Source organism: Megalops cyprinoides, chromosome 17 (assembly GCF_013368585.1).
Source record: "Megalops cyprinoides isolate fMegCyp1 chromosome 17, fMegCyp1.pri, whole genome shotgun sequence".
Lineage (NCBI taxonomy): Eukaryota > Metazoa > Chordata > Actinopteri > Elopiformes > Megalopidae > Megalops > Megalops cyprinoides.
Genome location: NC_050599.1, coordinates 29,542,425 through 29,553,881, shown reverse-complemented (window position 1 = coordinate 29,553,881; position 11,457 = coordinate 29,542,425). Strand labels below are relative to the sequence as shown.

General features: G+C 43.7%; 1 pseudogene; it reads right to left on the bottom strand.

Annotated features, from left to right (window-relative positions):
* Positions 1-9,244: 9,244 nt before the first annotated feature.
* LOC118791864 overlaps positions 9,245-11,457 on the bottom strand; it is a 68,433-nt pseudogene continuing 66,220 nt past the window's right edge.

Sequence of the window (11,457 nt, the reverse complement as noted above, 5' to 3'; positions counted from 1 at the left end):
ATATTTATTCACTTTCAAGCTGTGCCTACATTTTCTATTACATGTGTGAAATTAGTTTTAGCTAAGACTCATGATAGGCGGTGGTAGGCTGTTCGTAGTATGAACTAGTTCGAGACACTAACGATAGACTATGGCACTCTATTGGGAGGGGGTTGGGAGGTGTTACTCGTAGGCTACTCGGCAGGCTAGATGATAGCCTACTGAATGCCTTGAAAAGTCATATTGTTTGCTTTATCTGTTAGTTGTGGTACATGACTAATTTATTCAAATGTAAATGTAAAGCTTTATATCCTCGGGAGGGGTTATTGTGTGGTGTAAGCGATCATTTCAGAGACAGACGAGTTTGGAACTGAAACACTTTAGCCTACTTCTCCAGTGCCACCCAAAGGACTCTCACACTGTAAACCTGTACAAGTTTCAATTTACACAAATTGTAATTCTCAACCAAATGCTGCCTGTCTTGTCATTCCGATAGGCTGTTCTACTGAATAAGCGTGAGGTCTTATAACCCCGTGACGCGGTTTATAACCCCGTCACCCGACACGTCGCCCAACAATTAGAATGTCCAAATCTGTAATTTGTCGCAACAATAATTTTTGCACTAGTTGGACCGTGCCCTTACAATAAATGAAAGACTAGGGACAATGACGTGATGTCAGTCGACAACTGAATGTTTATAAAACTGGGCTACGCATTTACAGACCAACTGCTACCGTGTGTGTGGCATCTCTAATAATAAATTAATTCTCCAAGGCAGAAGACTAAATATTAAATAAAAATACTATGAAAAAGTTGCCTGAACTAGTCTTGCTTAGTGTTGTTCAGATGGTTTTCTCAGTAAAAACATTATGCTGAATGATGGAAGGGCTGGACAACAAACGTTCTAATGAAAAAATCACCGACTATCTACAAGGAAATGATACATTGGCCGAGCTCAAGTTGATCTTGTAAGCAAACTATTTGCTTTGTGCAAGAAGTGCCATCAAGCGTTCATTATGTGTCAGTAACAGCGTCCTTGTCTAATGACTCTGCGGTCTTTTGACCGCCTAGCCGCGCTTTAAGTAGGTAAACCCAGCCCGGCGCTCTTAGTAGGTAGTCACAGCGGTCAAATGACCGCCGCTCGGTGCTTCTAGTGTTTAGGAGAGACAACCATTTCATCTGTAGATTGAGACCTACATCATATCCTACACACAAACTGTAGTAATATTTTGTCTGCCCCCATGTCGGCCTAACATCAGGCTGTCGTCACTTACTTTGACTGTGTGAAATAAAAGCTACATAGGCATATCTCTTTATTCAGTCCCATAAATAAGGTTTGCGGAGATAACTCTACATCTTCTTCGAAAAATTGTGGGCTGTTTTTTTCTAATCGCAAAGACAGAGGACAAAACACGGTCATCTAAATAGTGCATTCTGTATTCATCACCAGGATTTTAGTGCTGTGCGGCACCGTCAATTTTCAACAAAAAGAAATTTACAAAATTATGTACGCATGCTGTGAGGTTAACTGAAATGGTTTGCAATGATGGCTTGGCGAAATGCATTCCCTGCTAGATCAGCAGCATCAGGTCCAGCGGCAGTATTAAAGTCCTGAAGGTCAGCACCTTGTGGCTGAGGGTAACGGGGCTCATCCCAGTCGATTGCCAAGTTATGGAGGACTTCACAGGCGACTGTGATGATGCTTGCCCCTCTGCGGGGTGGTCCGAAGGCCAAAGCAGAGGCATGCAAAGCGGCTCTTCAATAAGCCAAATGTTCAGATTCAGATTCAATCTTTATTGTCCCTTGGGGAAATTTGTTTTCACAGTCTGTACCACAACAAGAAACATTCAACATAAGAAACATTCAACATAACAGACCAAAACATTCAGCATAACAACCCTTACAGTTAACACAGAGACAGTATAGCAACTACAGCAACACTGCTATCTTCTACACAAGTTATTCAAAGCAGTTATGGCAGATGGGATGAAACCTTTCTATAAGTTATTTGTTTGTATCTGATACCAGAGGGGAGGAGTGAGAAGCATGTATTTAAAGGATGGCAGGGGTCCTGTACTATGGTTTGTGCTTTGCGAATAATGGCAATGCGAATGAGGGCTGATAAATTGGGAGTGGGAAGGCAGATTATTTTGGAACATGTGTGAGTGATTTTTATGAGCTTATTCCTATTATTGTTGGGGAGCATGGTGAAGTAGCAGGTGGCACAGTACAGAAGGATGGACTTGATGATGCTGCGATACAGAAGGAGTAAAAGGTGAAATTTGACTGAGAGGGACCTGAGTGTACAGATAACATGGAGTCTCTGCTGACAACGTTTATGGATGTCTGTGGTGTGCTGGTTGAAGTTCAGTTTATTGTCCAGAGTGACACCAGGGTATCTGAAGCTGTCCACTATCTCCACTGGTTGGCTGTTGATGTATATCGGGTCATGTTGGGTGGTGTTCTTGCAGGTATCAAATATGAGTTCCTTTGTTTTTGTGACGTCAAGGAGGAGGTAATTGTCTGTGCACCACTGGGAGAAGTGAGCAACAGATTGTTGGTAGGCTGTGAGTGAGTTCTTGTCTGTAAGAAGAGCGAGTATGGCTGTGTCATCTGGGTCTAGCTGTGGGCTGACAAATGGGAGGATGGCATTCAGTATTAGTTTCTCAATACATTTTGCAAGGATGGAAGTAAGTGCTACTGGTCTGTAGTGGTTCAGTTCAGAGGGACAGGGTTTCTTGGGAACAGCGATGATAATAGATGTTTTCCAGAGGGTGGGAACATCAGTTAGGAATGATTCACAGAAGAGGGAAAAAATGAAGTTGTTCAGGTCTGTAGCGAATGAGACGGGATCAGTGGGTGATGTGGAGGGTTTTGGAGTGGAGCCAGTGAGTGTTTTCACCTTCTGCAAGGCCTGCCTGGTATTCATGCTGCTAAAATCCTGCTCTAATTTGTCCTTATATGCAAATTTTGCCTTCTTGATTACATTTTTCACAGAGCGGTTTATGTTTCTGAGTGAGAGCCAGTCCTTGCGGTGGAAAGCTTGATGTTTTTCCCTGAGCATGAGTTTTATTTGAGCTGTCATCCGTGGTCTGGAATTGAGGTATTTTTTCACGGATTTGGCTGGGATGGAATTTGCCATGCAGAACTTGATGTAATCTGTGATTACCTCGACTTTAGTGTTTAGCTCATCCTCAAAAACACTCCAGTCTGTGCAGACAAGTGACCCCTGCAGTTCTGCAGCTACATCCTCCGACCACTGGTTAACGCTGTAGGTTGTTGAGACGTTTCAGTGCTTGAGTGTACTGCGGAAGCAGGAAGACGATGTTGTGGTCCACTGAGCCCAGTGGTGGCTGCACTCGAGTGCTGTAAGCGTTGTTTATGTTCCCATAACACAAGTCCAAGACATTGTCCCTTCTCGTCGGAATATTGACATTTTGTTGGAATGACGGGAGAATGCTGTCAAGCCTGCAACTGTTGAAGTCCCCCAAAATGAAGACCAGAGTGTCTGGGTACTTCTCGAGCATAGCATTAGCACACCGGGCTAATTCAGGTGTGAATTTGGTGTTAGCACTGGGTGGGATGGAAATCATGGGTTATCCCTCCTCGTCGTCCTCCTCGTCCCTCGATCCCTCCTCGTCGTCCTCTTTTCCACGGTCTGTTTTGGATGTCAGTTGGAATTACATCCACAGGTTTTAGGCTGTGAGGGACAGAGCCTCGGAGAAAGAGGAGATCCTCTCTGGAGAAGGTGAGTTTTTTTTCACCGTGCGCCTCTGGGAGAAACGCAGCACTTCTGAGATCGTAGATTAATTGTAGGACGATCAGGGTGATCCCCCCGTTTTTACGATTCTGGACATAGTAGCCATGATAGCAGATTAGACAAACAAACCTGGAACAAGAACTTGACAGACTTGCCAGACGGAGACCAGACACGATATGGACGCGGAAGACTGTGTTGTCGCAGCAGAGCATGCGCCAAACAATACTCACAGTTCCTTCAATGTAGCAGCGACTCTTCTTGTGGCTCTTATTGAACTGGACCTCTGCATGGGTTATTGGCCTCTGAACAGGTGTGTGTGTGTGTGTGTGTGTGAGTGTGTGTGAGTGTGACCAGGGGTGGCTCCGCTGGCTTCTCAGTTCCCTCTTCACGGTTGTAGGAGTTGCAGAGCACAGCGAGGTTAGGGCTAAGTTTGCAGTACACATAAATGTTCACTGGTCATTGATGTTTTATATGTAACAGAGCAGTATCTCAGTTAAATAGGTGGTTTATCCTTTTTTTTTTAAAAAAAAAAAAAAAAAAAAAACATTCCAAATGGTTTGATAGCCGAAGTATCTTTTAGCATAATAGGTTATTCATTTGCATGTTTTACTGTAAGCAAAAACTAATAGTTGCTTTGGGTTTGTTTCCCATGTTTGCATCTTGCATCTCTTGATGAGATACAATAAGTTTGGACCTCCAGCATTTTGGCCAAAAACTTGATTCCTCTTCTAAGAATCTAAGAAACTAAGAAAACCAAAAACGAACATTCTAGCATGCCAAAGATCCAAAGCATTCATGAAAATCTAATCAGAAAAATAAGTGTGGTTATGTGTTATCATTGTACATTATTTCTTGGGAAAGCAACTTGTTTACATGTAGCAGTAGTGGCCAGCTGTATTGCCCTGCAATCACACACACACACAGACACACACACACACACACACAGTGACATTTCATACCTTTTCCAGAAATCCACAAGGGCCACAAGTTTGCTCCATAGTGCTGGTCCAGATTCTGTCCTTACAAACAAGTAGGATCAAACTGATGGCAGCTCTACTATAGCATATGGATGGTAAGGTATGACCCATGACAAGAATTAATTTGGAAAAAAAATCATTTTAATTAATTTTTATATTTTATATTAACTCAGCAGAAGCAACATGCACCATGCAACTTTTCAATTCAAAAGAAGGCCTCAGAAAACAAATGCGTGGCAGGACTTTTACTTTATGAAGCCGGGGTGTCCACGTCTGCTAATAATAAACAAAATTTCAACATATTTTGTAGAAACCTTTACGCTTTTGCGCGTACGGTCACACTGGTGTGATTAGCCACTTAGCACATATGCTAAAACCGGTTTGATTAGAAAACTAGATTGGAAAAATTTTAGCTAATTTTAGCTTTGAAGAAACAGCGATTTAACATTAAAAATATTGTTCCCTTTCATGTACAACATGTTCTGGACTGACAATAAAAAGAACACCTGCCCTCCATCCAGCAACGTTGCACTGGCAGAGGAGCTCAACAGCTTCTTTGCTCGGTTTGACAGAGACAACAAAACACCAGTGGTGAAGGCCCTGCCATCCGATGGAGAGACAGCACTGACGCTGAGCACACAAGAAGTGAGGAGGACCCTCCGCAGAGTCAACGTGCGCAGAGCAGCTGGACCAGACGGCATCGCTGGGAGGCTGGGAGGTCCTTGCTGACATCTGTAACCTCTCTCTGTCCCTTGATATGGTCCCCAAATGCTTCAAAACATCCACCATAATCCTGATACCCAAGCAGTCAGCAGTGACAAACCTGAATGACTACAGGCCTGTCGCTCTCACCCCTGTAGTCGTAGTCGAAATGGGTTGCCACAAGTGCCTGGATCGACTTGTGGCAACCCATTTCAAGAGTGTCATCCCCGCTACCCTGGACCAGCACCAGTTTGCATACAAGGCAAACAAATCAACTGAGGATGCCATCTCCATTACCATCCACACTGTGCTGGACCACCTGGAACACAAGGACACCTATGCCAGACTGCTTTTTATCAACTACAGCTCTGCATTTAACACCATAATTCCCAATAAACTACATTCTAAACTACACAATCTGGGTCTCAGTACACCAGTTTGCAACTGGATGGATGTGGACTGAGCCCACTCCTCTATGCCCTCTTCACCCATGACTGCACACCTGCTCATGCATCCAACACCATCATCAAGTTCGCAGATGACACCACAGTGATTGGTTTAATCTCAAACAATGATGAATTGGCTTATAGAGAGGAGGTACAGAACCTGGTGGGGTGGTGCAACGACAACAACCTCTCACTCAATATCAAGAAGACCAAAGAACTGATCATTGACTTCAGGATAACCCAGAGGAATGCACAGGCACCACTAACCATAAATGGAGAGGCTGTGGAAAGAGTCTCTAGTTTTAAGTTCCTGGGAGTAAGCATAACAGAGGACCTCTCTTGGACCACTAACACCTCTGCGATAGTAGGGAAAGCACAGCAGCGTCTGTACTATCTCAGGAAACTGAAGAGAGCAAATCTGCCCCAGAAACTACTGGTGAACTTTTACTGGTGTATTAATGTAATGGCGTGTGTATGGTACGCCAGTTCCAACAGTAATGACCAGAAAACACTTCAGTGTGTAATTAGCACTGCACATTATTTGCACTGCAATGCAAATCTTCCTCTTGTGCAATAATTTGTACTATGTTCACCGCACTTTAATACAGTACAATGTACACAATAACACGGGTATGTTCAGTAACAGCCACTGTAAGCTCTTTCTTCACATGTAACTGCTAGGAGTACCTCCTGTCACTGCCCAGACACTTTACTGTTATTACTATCTGTTTATTTCAATGCTACTCTCATATTCTACACCATACATCTTGATTTTTTTTGTATATTTATTCTTGTTGCCTTACTCTTACTATATGTTGTCACAGCACTGATACCAGGGAGTAACTGTAATTTCGTTGTTCTGTACAATGACAATAAAACTATCTTATGTCTTATGTCTTATGTCTTAATGGCAACCGCAAATCCACGTTTCGGTGCCTGGGTTCCAGTTGTTTCTGCGAATTGCAGCGATGCATTTGCTTCCCTTTTCTTTAGCTTTTGGAAAAGAGAGCTCCAATTTCTTGTTGAATCTATTTGTATAGTCAATCGCACAACAGCTCTTTCCCATTTTAGATGGGAGTTTTATAGCCGGGGATTTTATAGTTTTTTTTGTGTTTTTGCAGCATTCAAGCTGAACGCTAACGCTGCCTTTCTGCCACTCAGTGGGTGTAACCCGCAGTGGCTCCGCCTACTGTGACATCATATGCATAACCTCTATATGTAGCCTAGCAGCTCATACCCCCAGCCCCTCCCCCAGTTTTTTTTTACGGATCTGCATGATTCACATGGGTCACATTTTCAGGTCGGAAAATCCGGAATTCTGGATTCATCTGGAAAAATCACATCCCTGATAGTGGTAAAGAGTAGGGCTCATAACCAAAAGGTTGCTGGTTAAATTCCCCACAGGGGCTCTGCTGTTGTTCCCTTGGTCAAGTTGCTTAACCCATGATTTCCAATGTTTTAAATAGGTAAAATTGTAATCTATGTAAGTTGCTCTGAATCAGAGTGTCTGCTAAATGACAATAGCGTCGTGACTGGGCTGTGGCACTGTAGTGTGAACAGTGTCAGTGATTTGCATAATGACATTTAAGTAGCTTTCAGTATAATACCTTAATCATCTCTGTGTTTATTTGTTCTGCTTGATTAAGAGTCAAGCAGTTAGTGAACAAAAAAGCCATCCGAGCAAGTCTGCTCATGCCATTGCCTTTCTCCTCTTTGGATTTTGCATTCAATTTCTGTCCATCCCAGAACTCTGCTGCATTCCTGCATATGCACGGAGTATTTGACCCATCAGGCAACCTTATCAAATTTAATCAGATCTAAATTAAGTCTAAATTTAAATCTAAGTTAAATCTAAATTTTCTTAGCTAAACGACAATGACAGTGCAGGAGGTACTGAATCCCAGCCAGTGACTGTGATCTTTTACTGAGCACTTGACACCATAGACACCATTCCTTTGGATATACAGTAATAAACATCTAAACAAAAATGTACAATAATGGCCATATTACACAGGTACAAAGTATACATACTAAGCAGCACTTGTAAAATGGGTCTTTCACTAAGTTTATTAATTTTTAAAAACAATCTTTTTGTAGCTGTCAGCATCCTCTCTGGATTGGTCTGCTCCTAGTGCAGAGGTACTGAGAACTGAGTAGTGATCCGCAGTGTTTAAGCAGCCACAGGATTCCAATAATCACTGTCTCTTAGAGTGCTGGGGACCTAAGGAGATCTCAGACCGAGAAGAAATTAAAATTAAATTAAAAACCACTTTGGTCCTTTAATGTAGATTAGAAAATTCAGATGTTAAACTGGGTAAAACCCAGAGTGCGCTGGCCTGCTACAGGGTACAATATTTGTGTGGAGAGGGGGAACAAAGTCCTGAATGTGGAGCTATGGTTCCTGGTGAGGGAAACACCATGGAAAATGCTGCTCTCCAGCACCAAGTTCCAAGCTGGACACGCAGCTGTTGACTGAACCCTGGGTGACTGGATCTTAGCTAGAGAAATGATCATACTCTCAGAGATCCCCAAAGCTGAGGGAAAACATGACTGTAAATCATGCCATGTTTAACCCAGTTATGCCATTACATTTACATTTATTTACTTAGCAGACACTTTTATCCAAAGCGACGAACAAAAGTGCATACAGTATAGAGACAGTACAGGGACAAGATGTGTACAGTTCCACAATGAGAGAGTAGTTCTCAGCTGAGCGCAAAGTCTGTTTGAAGACGCAGTACTAGCTAATTTATACAACTACAGGGTAAAGGGCAACTAACAAGATCCTTATTCAAAACAGCGCAATGAGTGCGAAAGTAAAGGCGATAACAAAAAAACAAAAAGCAAAAAACACACAGCAATTTTTAACAGCACTGATCCAGATGGGGAGCAGAGAGATGACAGCAGACAGGAGTTGGGAAATGACTGGTTGTCAGTGCTCCCGCCCCCTAGCTATTGTGTTTTGTTTTTCCCTGTCCTGCTTTTGTTTTCCTTGTGTTCTAGCCCTGCCCCACTCTCCGCCCTGTCTCCGCCCACCCGATCATCCCCTCCTGCCTGCTTACACACCTGCTTCCCATCTCCTCATCAGCCCAGCCCTATATCTACCCTGCTTGTCTCTGTCTTGTTGCCAGTTCGTTGCAGTGTGCCTTTACCTGTCTCGTTCCCGCCGTGTTTTTCTGCCTGATTGCTGTTCCCCGAATCGACCCTGCCTGCTCTTCGACCTTGCTCCTGCCTGCTGTCCTGCCCTGTTCACCTGATCTTCCTGACTTCCTGGTTTGACCCTGCCTGTCCCCGGCTTTGATTCCTGACTGTGTTTGGACTGCCTTCCTGGTATTTTGACCCTGCCTGTTTTGGACTGCCTGTTTGTTCTTCGAGTCTGTTTATAAACGCCTGGGTTCTGGAGTTCTCGTGGTCCGCGCCTGAGTCCTTGCCTGTGACCTGACACTGGTCAGGGGGGCGGCGATTGTGTGATAGGTCAGTCCAGATAGAGTATGAAGAGATGTCTTCAGACCATGTCTGAAGGATTGGAGTGATGGAGCTGTCCGTAGCAGGACAGGGAGTTCGTTCCACCATTGGGGAGTGATGGAAGAGAAACATTGTTGCCTTGCAGAGCGAGAATCTCCTGCTCTGTCTGTGCGAGGAGCAAGTCATCCAGTTGCTGCTGAGCGTAGGGGCCGGGCAGGTGTGTAGGACTGGATGAGCTCTTGGGGATAGGTAGGGGTTGTCTTGTTGATGGCAGAGAAGGTGAGGGTCAGCGTTTTGAATCTGATTCTGCCTGCGACAGGAAGCCAGTGGAGGGATTTAAGCAGGGGAGTAACATGGGAGAATTTGGGGAGGTTGAAGATTAGTCGGGCAGCTGCATTCTGAATGAGCTACAGAGGCTGGATGGTGCAGGCTGGGAGGCCTGCAAGGAGGGCGTTGCAGTAATCCAGGCGAGAGAGCACTGTGGCCTGGACAAGGAGCTGCATGGCGTATGTTGTCAAGAATGGACAAATCCTCCTGATGTTGTGGAGAAGGAATTGACAGCCCCGTGATGTGTAAGCAATGTACTCCTTGAAGTCTAGTTCGTTGTCGAGGATGACACCCAAGCTATTTGCTGATCGAGAGGATGGTATTGTGGTGCCATCGACGGTGATGGAGAGGTCTTGCAGGGAAGAGGGGCCAGCTGGGATGAAGAGCAGTTCTGTTTTCTTGAGGTTCAGCTTCAGATGTAAATTGAGAAAAGTAGTGGTCCCAGTACTGAACCCTGTGGGACTCCTGTAGTGAGAGGGGTGGGTGCAGAGGTTTTGGTGTGGAACTGTCATGGCATATGACCTCAGCACTGTTTTGGATCAATCAGAGAGGAAACTTTATGACTGTATCCCTGAATAAGGCATTTGCCCTCGGTATCTAAAACCCAGGTGGACAAATGTGTTTTCCTGCTCACTGTGGAGTAAATCAGTAATGTGAGGAGCACAAGAGGAAGAGCTTTGAGTGAATGTTTTATTATGGAAGTTCATCTTTCCTCTCAGGACTGTGTAAACCTAGGAGCACTGACAGCTCCAGATATGTAACTTTATTATGTTACACAAGTTGGTCATTGGTCTTTTCCCCACACCTATTCATTTATAACTTCCTATTTTCATTTGCTTACACTAGATGGCAGAATTGTATCAAAAAGCAAGTGCCACTTAAAAAAACAACCGGGAGCTTGTGTCAAAGACAGAAATTTCCTCTTTGTTAATTTAGGAGAGAGGTTAATATTAGCTGTAAAGGAGGCTAACATGACTGACATACAGTAGGCTAATTGGTTTATTGATAGTATTTCCAGTATGCTGTACTCCATATAAAATCACATGGCTGCTGATTGTCATACAGAGTCCCAAAACTCAAGGTTTATATTGGGAAATGGCAGAGAATTACAGTGGCAGACAACAATGACAACGCTAATAAATTCTATCTACAGAACAGCAGTTAAGGAAAAGATGAAGAGTAAACACAATATTGACAGACTAGGAATTGTGAAACATTAAGGAAGTCTATATGCACCCATGATATTTCACTATATGTGTACGTTAGTACAAAGGTTGACAAAAGCACAACATGAGTTTATTGTAATTTCATGTAAAATGGCTCCAAGTAGCAGAATTCAAAGAAAGTATAAAAACAAACACAATCCTATTGTTTGTCACCTCCTTGGATTGAGTTAATCTCTGTGAAGGCTGGTTCATTCAAGTACAAACATCAATGCTTGCATGGTTGTGGTGTTCAGGAGAAACGGTCCACTATTAAAATGCCTTTTACTCTGCACTGGGCGTTAGGAGATGACAGGGTCAACAGAAGGGCTCAGAAACTTGATTTTATGGTGGCAACAGAGGAGGTAGCCATGACATAGAAATGCACACTGTGGGGCCCTGTTAGCTGATCCATATTATGAAAGGCAAACACACCAGGAAATGTGATGTTTCAGTCCGTGGTAACTGTCCATGAGCCGAACCAAAAGGCAAGTTGAGTCGTTGCATGTTAATCGTAAAACCACGTAAAGACAGAAACAGCTTGCGGATTATGGTGGGCCTATAATTTTAGCACAAAATTCTTTGTAAATGTCATGTAC